Consider the following 13,945-nt stretch of genomic DNA (forward strand, 5'->3'; position numbering starts at 1 on the left):
TGCTGAAAAAGAAAAATTTCTCACAATCCAAAGTGATTCTCATGATCAATTTAGTTAATTACCCTGTTGTTGTTGTTGTTGTGGTCTTCAGTCCTGAGACTGGTTTGGTGCAGCTCTCCATGCTACTCTATCCTGTGCAAGCTTCTTCATCTCCCAGTACTTACTGCAACCTACAACCTTCTGAATCTGCTTAGTGTATTCATATCTTCGTCTCCCTCTACGATTTATACCCTCCACGCTGCCCTCCAATGCTAAATTTGTGATCCCTTGATGCCTCAGAACATGTCCTACCAACCGGTCCCTTGTGCCACAAACTCCTCTTCTCCCCAATTCTATTCAATACCTCCTCATTAGTTATGTGATCTACCCATCTAATCTTCAGCATTCTTCTGTAGCACCACATTTCGAAAGCTTCTATTCTCTTCTTGTCCAAACTATTTATCCTCCATGTTTCACTTCCATACATGGCTACACTCCATACAAATACCTTCAGAAACGACTTCCTAACACTTAAATATATACTCGATGTTAACAAATTTCTCTTCCTCAGGAACCCGTTCCTTGCCATTGCCAGTCTACATTTTATATCCTCTCTACTTCGACCATCATCAGTTATTTTGCTCCCCAAATAGCAAAACTCCTTTACTACTTCAAGTGTCTCATTTCCTAATCTAATTCCAACAGCATCACCAGACTTCATTCGACTACATTCCATTATCCTCGTTTTGCTTTTTGTGATGTTCATCTTATACACTCCTTTCATGGCACTGTCCATTCCGTTCAACTGCTCTTCCAAGTCCTTTGCTGTCTCTGACAGAATTACAATGACATCGGCGAACCTCAAAGTTTTTATTTCTTCTCCATGGATTTTAATACCTATTCGGAATTTTTATTTTGTTTCCTTCACTGCTTGCTCAATATACAGATTGAATAATATCGGGGATAGGCTACAACACTGTGTCACTCCCTTCCCAACCACTGTTTCCCTTTCATGCCCATCGACTCTTATAAGTGCCATATGGCTTCTGTACTAATTGTAAATAGCCTTTCGCTCCCTGTATTTTACCCCAGTCACATTTTGAATTTGAAAGAGAGTTTTCCAGTCAACATTGTCAAAATCTTTCTCTAAGTCTACAAATGCTAGAAACGTAGGTTTGCCTTTCCTTAATCTTTCTTCTAAGATAAGTCGTAAGGTCAGTATTTCCTCACGTGTTCCAACATTTCTACGGAATCCAAACTGATCTTCCCCGAGGTCGGTTTCTACCAGTTTTTCCATTCGTCTGTAAAGAATTCGCGTTAGTATTTTGCAGCTGTGACTTATTAAATGGATAGTTCGGTAATTTTCACATCTGTCAACACCTGCTTTCTTTGGGATTGGAATTATTATATTCTTCTTGAAGTCTGAGGGAGTTTCGCCTGTCTCGTACATCTTGCTCACCAGATGGTAGGGTTTTGTCAGGACTGGATCTCCCAAGGCCGTCAGTAGTTCTAATGGAATGTTGTCTACTCCCGAAGCCTTATTTCGACTCAGGTCTTTCAGTGCTCTGTCAAACTCCTCACGTAGTATCATATCTCCCATTTCATCTTCATCTACATCCCCTTCCATTTCCATAATATTGTTCTGAAGTACATCGCCCTTGTATAGACCCTCTATATACTCATTCCACCTTTCTGCATTCCCCTCTTTGTTTAGAACTGGGTTTCCATCTGAGCTCTTGATATTCATACAGGTGGCTCTCTTTTCTCCAATGGTCTCTTTAATTTTCCTATAGGCTGTATCGATCTTACCCCTAGGGAGATAAGCCCCCACATCCTTATATTTGTCCTCTAACCATGCCTGCATAGCCATTTTGCACTTCCTGTCGATCTCATTTTTGAGACGTTTGTATTCCTCCTTGCCTGCTTCATTTACTGCATTTTTATATTTTCTCCATTCATCAATTAAATTCAATATTTCTTCTGTTACCCAAGTATTTCTACTAGCCCTCGTCTTTTTACCTACTTTATCCTCTGCTACCTTCACTACATCATCCCTCAGAGCTACCCATTCTTCTTCTACTGTACTTATTTCCCCAACTGCTGTCAATTGTTCCCTTATGCTCTCCCTGAAACTCTGTACAACCTCTGGTTTAGTCAGTTTATCCAGATCCCATCTCATTAAATTCCCACCTTTTTGCAATTTCTTCAGTTTTAATCTACAGTTCATAACCAATAATATGTGGTCAGAGTCCACATCTTCCCCTGGAAATGTCTTACAATTTAAAACCTGGTTCCTAAATCTCTGTCTTACCATTATATAGTCTATCTGATACCTTTTAGTATCTCCAGGATTCTTCCATGTATACAACCTTCTTTTACGATTCTTGAACCAAGTGTTAGCTATGATTATGTTATGCTCTGTTCAAAATTCTAACAGACGGCTTCCTCTTTCATTTCGTAGCCCCAACCCATATTCACCTACTATGTTTCCTTCTCTCCCTTTTCCTACTGTCTAATTCCAGTCACCCATGACTATTAAATTTTCGTCTCCCTTCACTACCTGAATAAGCCATACATGTAATACCAACAAATTCTGTTATGAGCTTCATTTTTGTAGCCTGTCTTGTTTAGGGTGTAACTAAGGGTAAAGACAATATAAAAAATGCATTCTGCATAAAAATATTATATTTAAGAATGTATTTAAAATTCGATATTCGGTCACCGACTTACACCGCAAAGCCGATTGCAGATAAATATTTATCATAGGACTGACAAACCGCATTTGAGAGTCGTCATTCTCTTCTATGTGCATAACATTTTATTTCATTTTTAAATTTTATGTTTGAGGACATATCACCGAATAAAAACGTTGCTACATGATTTTAAAAAAATCCGAATGCAATCTTTTTAATAATCCAGTGCTAACAAGCCTTCAAGCCTAAATTTTTTGTATTAAAATGTGTAATCTTACTAGAAACACATACAATTTATTTAAATATAATGGATACAGAATCTGGTTTGCTGAAGAAATCTTGGCGGATTTTGCTATACATGTACACATTTAAAAACCCACTTACGAATATTTTACCTCATATTAATGCAGTTTTAAGAACGTACAGTTAACAATAAAACAGAGTAATATAAGCCTTACCTCTTCTTCGAATATTCGCGCTGTTGAAAGTGTAGTCTCTCTGTATATGGATATTTTGCAAAACCGTCCCACGCCAGTTTTTAAACAGTAACTAAGAACATATGTTCAATAAAGCCGGTCTCTTTTTAAAAGTCGTCAAGTTATGATGTACAAAGCAGAAAAATCCAAAACTGTTTTGTATAACTTTTAAAGTTTTTTTTGAGACCCTTATCTTCGACACTCATTAAACTGAAAGAAACAATGGGTATCGAGATGGGCGATTTTATTTGAATAACAGTCTGGGCCTCTATGGAAACATATAAGATCTGTAACCTCAAGAGATTATTAAAACTTAAATTACTTGGTTACTTCATACCAAGAAAAAATTAACTTCTTTATGTCAATTTGTGTTACTTTCTCAGTCCAAAAACTACCGACAAAGGCTGAATCGAGCGGACGTGAGAGCAGAGGTAGCGGCAACAGCTGATACACAGTAATTTAGTTTAGTTTCCGTTCTTTTTTTCACGTGCTTCTGCAAAGAAGTGAACTATACCTTTGTATTTTACTGTGTAGACTAGTGATTAGCAAATCGATCTAAGTTTTTGTTTTTGCGTAAATCTTGGAGCATACCTTTGTGTAATTTACTCGGATCCAGAAGCTCCACGTCATGCCACTAGCCGGCCGCGGTGGTCTCGCGGTTCTAGGCGCGCAGTCCGGAACCGTGCGACTGCTACGGTCGCAGGTTCGAATCCTGCCTCGGGCATGGATGTGTGTGATGTCCTTAGGTTAGTTAGGTTTAAGTAGTTCTAAGTTCTAGGGGACTGATGACCACAGCAGTTGAGTCCCATAGTGTTCAGAGCCATTTGAACCATTTTGAACCAGAGCCATGCCACTAAGTTTAAATCCCGTTCTCGTACACGGCATATAGTTTAGATCAGTGAATTCTAGTTTGCTTTCTTATTTGGTGTAGTAGGTTTTGGAATAGCAGAGTATCTAGTACGAAGTGACTGTAAATACATCCTCTTCAGTATAGAAATTTATTTTTGTTTAAGACCTTTCATCTCAAGGTACAGTGAGAAATCTGCAGAGCAGTTTTTAGTATTTCGTTATTCTTTTCTTTATATTTGCATACATTCCAAACTAGTGCCATTTGAGATCTTGTATCTATTTTTTTTCGTACTACGAACGGCTAGGGATTGTGCTTGCTGTGTGGGGATACAAGAATTGGCTGTTGTCCGTAAACACCTGGAAGCTTTGTTGGCTATCGTCGTCACGCTACTCAAAGTAGTGCCTACATTAGGGAGCTGGTGACAAGAACTGCGACGCCTTTCGTGCTGTTGGAATCGCCTGGTGATCCGGGTGTCATTGCATCCTTTGATATGCAACCTCTTGAGCCGTGCTGACCCGGGCTAATGCGTTGGTTTAAAACTTGGCTATTACTCTGCATTTGGTTTCCCACAGTTATTGTGGTTATGCCGTGGTTCTTCCTCTTTCAACGTACGGCAGCAGCGGTGTGTATCGATATTTGCACCATATACCATCTTTGGTCTGGTGCTTATACACTCCTGGAAATTGAAATAAGAACACCGTGAATTCATTGTCCCAGGAAGGGGAAACTTTATTGACACATTCCTGGGGTCAGATACATCACATGATCACACTGACAGAACCACAGGCACATAGACACAGGCAACAGAGCATGCACAATGTCGGCACTAGTACAGTGTATATCCACCTTTCGCAGCAATGCAGGCTGCTATTCCCCCATGGAGACGATCGTAGAGATGCTGGATGTAGTCCTGTGGAACGGCTTGCCATGCCATTTCCACCTGGCGCCTCAGTTGGACCAGCGTTCGTGCTGGACGTGCAGACCGCGTGAGACGACGCTTCATCCAGTCCCAAACATGCTCAATGGGGGACAGATCCGGAGATCTTGCTGGCCAGGGTAGTTGACTTACACATTCTAGACCACGTTGGGTGGCACGGGATACATGCGGACGTGCATTATCCTGTTGGAACAGCAAGTTCCCTTGCCGGTCTAGGAATGGTAGACCGATGGGTTCGATGACGGTTTGGATGTACCGTGCACTATTCAGTGTCCCCTCGACGATCACCAGAGGTGTACGGCCAGTGTAGGATATCGCTCCCCACACCATTATGCCGGGTGTTGGACCTGTGTGCCTCGGTCGTATGCAGTCCTGATTGTGGCGCTCACCTGCACGGCGCCAAACACGCATACGACCATCATTGGCACCAAGGCAGAAGCGACTCTCATCGCTGAAGACGACACGTCTCCATTCGTCCCTCCATTCACGCCTGTCGCGACACCACTGGAGGCGGGCTGCACGATGTTGGGGCGTGAGCGGAAGACGGCCTAACGGTGTGTGGGACCGTAGCCCAGCTTCATGGAGACGGTTGCGAATGGTCCTCGCCTATACCCGAGGAGCAACAGTGTCCCTAATTTGCTGGGAAGTGGCTGTGCGGTCCCCTACGGCACTGCGTAGTATCCTACGGTCTTGGCGTGCATCCGTGCGTCGCTGCGGTCCGGTCCCAGGTCGACGGGCACGTGCGCCTTCCGCCAACCACTGGCGACAACATCGATGTACTGTGGAGACCTCACGCCCCACGTGTTGAGCAATTCGGCGGTACGTCCACCCGGCCTCCCGCATGCCCACTTTACGCCCTCGCCCAAAGTCCGTCAACTGCACATACGGTTCACGTCCACGCTGTCGCGGCATGCTACCAATGTTAAAGACTGCGATGGAGCTCCGTATGCCACGGCAAACTGCCTGACACTGACGGCAGCGGTGCACAAATGCTGCGCAGCTAGCGCCATTCGACGGCCAACACCGCGGTTCCTGGTGTGTCCGCTGTGCCGTGCGTGTGATCAATGCTTGTACAGCCCTCTCGCAGTGTCTGGAACAAGTATGGTGGGTCTGTCACACCGGTGTCAATGTGTTCTTTTTTCCATTTCCAGGAGTGTATTTCCTGCTGGGCGGTGTGCAGCCAGTCGGTCTGTTGGAGCTGATCAGCAAGCAAGTTCCGTGCGGCGCCGTCAGCCATGCCCGATGGGGGTCTCTACGCTGTGTCGTAGCAAGTGGGGGCTGGCTATTCCGAGTACTACGAGGTTCGTGGCTCACCGACCCAGGACATGAAAATTGAGTGGTGGTTTAATTACCGAAGCCACGTCTGTTCACGTTGTTCCCTTGGTTGGTGGTTCACTGTTGGCGAGTGTTCGAGTAATCATTTAACTGCCCTGTGGTGGAATTAAGTATATCTGTTATAGTTACGTGTGAATCACAACACCTCAGCATGATGCGGAGAATGGAAGTTCTTGCCACACGAAAACGAAAGTATAAACGAATATAACCGCGAAAACATCGCGAAAAACTGAATTACATTCTAGAAGATAGGTTAACTCCCAGAAATAAGCTTTCTCATCAACATCGTTTGGTTGCAGATGACAAGCTACCCGCTACAAGTGATCCAGAAAATTCATGCACACCAAATGTAAAGGTAATTATAAAAAGAAACGATCTGTTGTTTGAACTGTGTCCGTGCAGTTCTGGGCGCTACAGTCTGGAACCGAGCGATCACTACGGTCACAGGTTCGAACCCTGCATCGGGCATAGATGTGCGTGATGTCCTTAAGTTAGTCAGGTTTAATTAGTTCTAAGTTCTAGGCGACTGATGACTTCAGAAGTTATGTCGCGTAGTGCTCAGAGCCATTTGAACCATTTTGTTGTTTGAACTAAAAATGATCATAGTTTTGTAATCATTTAACAAAAAGTTCACATTGCAGAATAAATAAAAAAGAAACTCACTGATGATGGCACAGTGGCGCCGAAACAATATTGGGTACTGAGAAAAACGGTGTTTTGCATAACTGGCGGACCTCACATCCAACAATTACATTTGTTGGTTTGAAATTCAAGTGCACCAGTGGAATTTTCTGCCTTGTGGCCGCTAGTGTTTCAGTTACCTGCCCTAGTCGATGACGTAAAATCAGACAGTGTCCTTTCCTCACCTGTTTTCGCTGTCCAACATAGGTTGTAGTTTGCACAGCTTAATGTATTTTTGGTTGTGGGCGGCTATGTCTGTAATGTTCTGGCTTTGGAATTCTCGTATACTGGTCGGTGGTTAGCAAGTCGTCTTGTCGGTGGATCCCTGACTGTCTCTTGGTTGTGTTGCCGGGGGATCGAGTATAGTTGGGCCGAATTCTTGTCTCATCTAAGCGAACGTTAAGATTTCAAGGGCAGACAGAGCCCCCTGGAAACTTCTGAGCGCCGTTGCCTATACTGCATTTCCTGTTGGCATTTAACTGTGTGTTTTTAATGGCTCATAGCCGATGGTTGGAATTGTATGTTTGTAATTGGGTTTTTAAAATAAAAGGCCTTCAGCGGTTTTAAAAGCGAGTTTTTCTAAATTGGGCGACTCTTACATTGTCTGAAGATAAAACTTGGGCCTTCTGCCTGTTGAAAATTTATTGTATTGTTTTAAAGCATCGGCCTTCAGCGTTCAGGATCTTACTTACCAAATATTACTTTTTGGAAGATAAAGTTGTGGGCTTTCTGCCGGTTGAATTATTATTATTTTTTTTAAAGCGTGGGCCCTCAGCCACTTTAAGTTTTAAGGTTCTTACTTATCAAGTATTACATTCTTTCAAGATAAAGCTGTGATCCTTCTGCCTGTTGAAAATATGTCGTAGTTGTATTGTTCTGAAAATGGTGGGCCTTCAGCCGCTTTAAAATTTTAGATTCTTACTTATCAAGTCTTAAATCACATCGGCTTTAACAGTATTTAAGGTTAAAAGCTTATGGCCTTCTGCCTTGGAACATTAGTTGCAGATTTTCTTTTCTTTTTTTTTCTTTTTCTTTTCTTTGTTTTTCTACGAAGTCCTTCAGCCGTTTCGGAGTAAGGTTTCTTATTGGTCATAAAACTTGGGCCTTCTGCCAATTGAAAGGTTATTGTAGTTATGTTGTTTTAAATTTATCGGCCTTCAGCCGCTTTGAGAACATTAATCTATCTGACTGGTCAAGTCTTACATCGCTTGGTCTTAAATACTATTAAAGGTTAAGGCGTAGAACCTTCCGTGTAAAAAAAAAAAATATTTATAGCAGTTGTATTTAATTCATGGGCCTTCAGCTGTTTTAGAATTAAAGACGTCTTCTGTCGATAGTCAAGCTTTGAAGTTACGCTGTAAATTGGATAACTAAATTAAGTGTTACGCTTGGAGTGTAACTGACAGCCGCTCATTCTGGCCCCCTTCCACAGTTCCTACTACTTGTCCAGAGGGGTTCAGCATGTTTCTCACCTCTGACTGGTCCGGCCTCAATCGAGAGTTGTAAGTAGACTGTTTAGGTTGGAAACGTCATGTAGCGCTCTGCATGAAAATCACTGGCTGTGCTGTGTGCAGTCTGTGGCTGGGTGGCATTGTTGTAATATTCGCTATTGTAGCGTTGGGCTGTTGGCTGTTGACAGCGAGTAGCGTTGCGCAGTTGGAGGTGAGCCGCCAGCATTGGTGGATGTGGGGAAGTGAGATGGCGGATTTTTGAGAGTGTATGATCTGGACGTGTGTCCATCAGAAACAGTACATTTGCAAGAATGGGTGTCATGAACTGCTATACATATTATGACTTTTGAGCACTATTAAGGTAAATACATTGTTTGTTCTCCATCAAAATCTTTCATTTGCTAACTATGCCTATCAGTAGTTAGCGCCTTCAGTAGTTAGAATCTTTTATTTAGCTGGCAGTAATGGCGCTCGCTGTATTGCAGTAGTTCGAGTAATGAAGATTTTTGTGAGGTAAGTGATTTATGAAAGGTATAGGTTAATGCCAGTCAGGGCCATTCTTTTGTAGGGATTATTGAAGATCAGATAGCGATGCACTAAAAATATTGTGTGTCAGTTTAAGCACAGTCATGTATAATTTTTCTAAGGGGACGTTACAGAGTGAGTGGCAGACAGCGGTGGGTTCGCATGTCACTGGGCGGAAGGCAAAAGAGGGAGCAGGTTGCGCGGCTGGTTCCCTATGCCTTAGTAACTAGTACGAGGTGCCAACCAGTGTTGATTTTGATTATAACGAGCCAGTACGAGAGGCGTCTCCTATTGGGCCAGCGGCCAATTTTCCTGCCCGGTCCAGACAAGGGCATAGGGTAGGTATGCTTGTGATTGGGAGCTCCATTGAGCCCCTCCGGAAAACAGGATTTACATCTACACCGTACTCCGAAAGCCACCTACTGGTGTGTGGCGTACGGTAGTTTCGGTACCACTATCTGATCCCTCCACTCGCGAATTATGCCTCAGAAGAATGATTGTCGGGAAGCCTCTGTATTGGCTCCAATTTCTCGAATTTTCTCCTCGTAGTCACTACTCGAGATGCACAGCATGTGAGGGGAAGTCATATGTTGTCCGACTGCTCCTAAAAATTGCTCTCCAGAAATTTCAGCAGTAAATCTCTCTCTGATGTACAACGCTTCTCTTGTAACGTCCGCCATTTGTGTTTGTTTACCAACTCCGTAACGCTCTTTCGCCAGTTAAACGATCCCGTGACGAAACGCGCCGCTCTTCGTTGGACCTTCTGTATCTCCTCTATCAGTCCTATCCTTCTAAGCCACTTGTTTCGTGGATGAGTTACATTTCCTTAAGATTCTTCTAATGAATCTGAATCTGGTATCTGCTTTTCCCACTATGTGCTTTATGTGGTCATTCCACTTAAGGCCGCCCTGGATAGTTACGCCTAGATATTTTACGGCAGACGCTGTCTCCAGCTGTTTGTCATAAATAGAGTAGCTATACAGTAGTGGATTTCTTTTCCTACGTATGCGCAATATGTTACATTTATTTACATTCAGGGCCAACTGCCAGAGCCTGCACAATTTAGTAATTCTATGCAGGTCGTTCTGCAAATTCTTACTATCTGCGACGTTGCTACTTTGGTATAGACAACTGCATCATCTGTGAAAACCCTTAAAGAGCATCGGACACTTTCTACTAGCTCATTTATATATATTGCAAACTGCAACGGTTCTATCACACTTCCCTGTGGTACTCCGGATATTGTCTTTACATGGTCCTATCGCACTTCCCTGTGGTACACCGGCTATTGCCTTCACATCTGTCAATTTTGTTCCGTTAAGAGCGACGTGTTGAGTTCTGTCTGCAAGAAAATCTTGAATCCAATCACAAGTCTGCTCCGATATTCCGTAAGCTCGTATTTTTTTCATTAAACGGCAATGCGGGACAGTGTCAAATGCCTTACTGAAATCCAGGAACACGGCTTCAACCTAAGCACCATTGTCCACTGCGCTGAGGATCTCATGGCGGAACAGAGCGAGATGAGTTTTACAGGATCACTGTTTGTGAAATCCTTGTTGATTTTTATAAAGGAGATGTTCATTTTCCAAAAACGTCATAATTCTTGAGCATAAAACATGTTCCATAATTCTACAACAGATTGACGTCAACGATATAGGTCTATAATTGTGTGGATCTATCTTACGGCCTTTCCTAAAAACGGGAAAGACCTGCACTTTTTCCAGTCGTTAGGTACCTTTCGTTGCTCAAGCGATATACGATAAATTACTGCTAGAAGGGGAGCAAGCTCTTTCGCATAATATTTACAGAATCTTATAGGTATCTCATCTAGTCCTGAAGCCTTTCCACTACTAAGCGATTGTAGCTGCTTTCCAATTCCACGATCCGTTATCTCAATTTTGATGTTTGTACGACGATTGAAAGGAGGGAGGAAGATCGAATTCAGTATTTCGATCTTCTCTCTTTTATTTTCTGTATCAGTGCCGGTGTCGTCGCTGAGAGATAGAATAGATGATTTTGACCCACTTACTGATTTTATACGCGACCAAAATCTCTTAGGGCTTTTACTCAGGTCGGTTAAAAACGCCTTACTCTCAAAATCATTGAACGCTTCTCTCATTTCTCTGCTTACGCTCATTGTCGCTCCGTTCGGCATTTGTTTGTCAGCTTGGTTTTTACTTCTCTTGACTCGGAGATGAAGTTCTCTTTGTTTACGTAGAGCTTTTCTAGCACGGTTATTAAACCATGGTGGATCTTTCCCATCCCTTAAAACCTTACTCAGAACATACTTGTCTATGGCATATTGAACGAAGTATTTGAATTTTTTCCATTTGTTCTCCACATCTTCGTCCTCATCACCGAATAAATGATGCTGACTGCTGAGATATTCTGAAATTTTATCCTGTCACCCTTGCTGAGCAAATATATCTTCCTACTTTTCTTAACATTCATTATAGGACCCGTTCTCATAGATGCTGTCGCAGCCTTATGATCACTGATACCTTCCTCTATGTTAACTCACTCTATAAGTTCAGGTCTGTTTGTTTCCAGGAGGTCTAAGACGATACTCTCACGGGTTGGTTCTCTAACTATCTGCTCAAGGTAATTTTTTGACAAGACATCCAGAACAATCCAACTCGAATCCATGTCTCAGGCACCAGTTTTGATGGCGTAACACTCCCAATCTATACTTAGCAAGTGGAAGTCACCCCCTCTTACAACGGCATGATCAGGAAATTTACTAACGATATTCTACAAGTTCGGTCTGAAGTGGTATACAAAGACAGATCCTGATCCACGTGGTCTATAAAAGCATCCTATAACAATTTTTGACCGTTCTTTAATACCCAATTTCACCCACATTAATTCTCATTCGGAATGCGTGGCAACCTCGCTAGATTTTATCGAATTTTTTACTGCAATAAACAGGCCGCCACCATAGGCGACTAACCTATCCTTACGATAAACATTCCGATCTGAACTTAGGATTTCGTTGTCATTGACGACTGGTTTCAAACAGCTTTCTGTTCCCAATACTATCTGCGCATTATAACTTTCAGTAAGCGATACTAATTCTGGGACTTTTCCTTGGATGCTCCTGCAGTTTACTAAAATCATATTAATCTTTTCCATGTCTGATCTGCGAGGACCAAGATTCTCTGAGGTGTCTGCGACTGATTTAACAGGCAAACCGTCTTAAACCCCAAGAGAAGGGTTCCTTAACATAAAAAAGCGCCATGTGCACGCCACACGTACTCCGTTACTCTAATAGCCGCTTCCTGTGTGTAGTGCACGCCCGACCTATTAGGGGGAATCCCAAAATTTAGCACCCGAAAGCGAATGTCGAAAAATTCACATCAGATACCGTCACAGACTTGTCCGAGTCTCTGGTTTAGACTTCGCACTCTGCTCCAAAGTAGAGTACCGTCATCAACCCTGAGTGTTGTTGTTGTTGTGGTCTTCAGTCCTGAGACTGGTTTAATGCATCTCTCCATGCTACTCTATCCTGTGCAAGCTTCTTTATCTCTCAGTGCTTACTGCAACCTACATCCTTCTGAATCTGCTTAGTGTATTCATCTCTTCGTCTCCCTCTACGATTTATACCCTCCACGCTGCCCTCCAATGCTAAATTTGTGATCCCTTGATGCCTCAGAACATGTCCTACCAACCGGTCCTTTCTTCTTGTCAAGTTGTGCCAAAAAACTCCTCCCCAATTCTATTCAGTACTTACTCATTAGTTGTACCCATCTAATCTTCAGAATTCTTCTGTAGCACCACATTTCGAAAGCTTCTATTCTCTTCTTGTCTAAGCTATTTATCGTCCATGTTTCACTTCCATGCATTGCTACACTCCATACAAATACCTTCAGAAACGGCTTCCTGACACTTAAATCAATACTCGATGTTAACAAATTTCTGTTCTTCAGGAACGCTTTCCTTGCCATTGCCAGTCTACATTTTATATCCTCACTACTTCGACCATCATCAGTTATTTTGCTCCCCACATAGCAAAACTCTTTTACTACTTTAAGTGTCTCATTTCCTAATCTAATTCCCTCAACATCACCCGACTTAATTCGACTACATTCCATTATCCTCGTTTTGCTTTTGTTGATGTTCATCTTATACACTCCTTTCATGACACTGTCCATACCGTTCAACTGCTCTTCCATGTCCTTCGCTGTCTCTGACAGAATTACAATGTCATCGGCGAACCTCAAAGTTTTTATTTCTTCTCCATGGATTTTAATACCTACTCCGAATTTTTCTTTTGTTTCCTTTACCGCTTGCTCAGTATACAGATTGAATAACATCGGGGATAGGCTACAACCCTGTCTCACTCCCTTCCCAACCACTGCTTCCCTTTCTTGCCCATCGACTCTTATAAGTGCCATCTGGCTTCTGTACAAATTGTAAATAGCCTTTCGCTCCCCGTATTTTACCCCAGCCACATTTAGAATTTGAAAGAGAGTATTCCAGTCAACATTGTCAAAATCTTTCTCTAAGTCTACAAATGCTAGAAACATAGGTTTGCCTTTCCTTAATCTTTCTTCTAAGATAAGTCGTAAGGTCAGTATTTCCTCACGTGTTCCAACATTTCTACGGAATCCAAACTGATCTTCCCTGAGGTCGGCTTCTAATAGTTTTTCCATTCGTCTGTAAAGAATTCGCGTTAGTATTTTGCAGCTGTGACTTATTAAACTGATAGTTCCGTAATTTTCACATCTGTCAACGCCTGCTTTCTTTGGGATTGGAATTATTATATTCTTCTTGAATTCTGAGGGTATTTCGCCTGTCTCATACATATTGCTCACCACATGGTAGCGTTTTGTCAGGACTGGCTCTCCCAAGGCCGTCAGTAGTTGTAATGGAATGTTGTCTACTCCTGGGGCCTTGTTTCGACTCAGGTCTTTCAGTGCTCTGTCAAAAACTTCACGCAGTATCGTATCTGTGGAATGCGTACTGTAAGACCTTCAGTACACACACCACCAGATTATGTGACTTGTCGCTCTAACGAA

Source organism: Schistocerca gregaria, chromosome 6 (assembly GCF_023897955.1).
Source record: "Schistocerca gregaria isolate iqSchGreg1 chromosome 6, iqSchGreg1.2, whole genome shotgun sequence".
NCBI classification, from domain to species: Eukaryota; Metazoa; Arthropoda; class Insecta; order Orthoptera; family Acrididae; genus Schistocerca; species Schistocerca gregaria.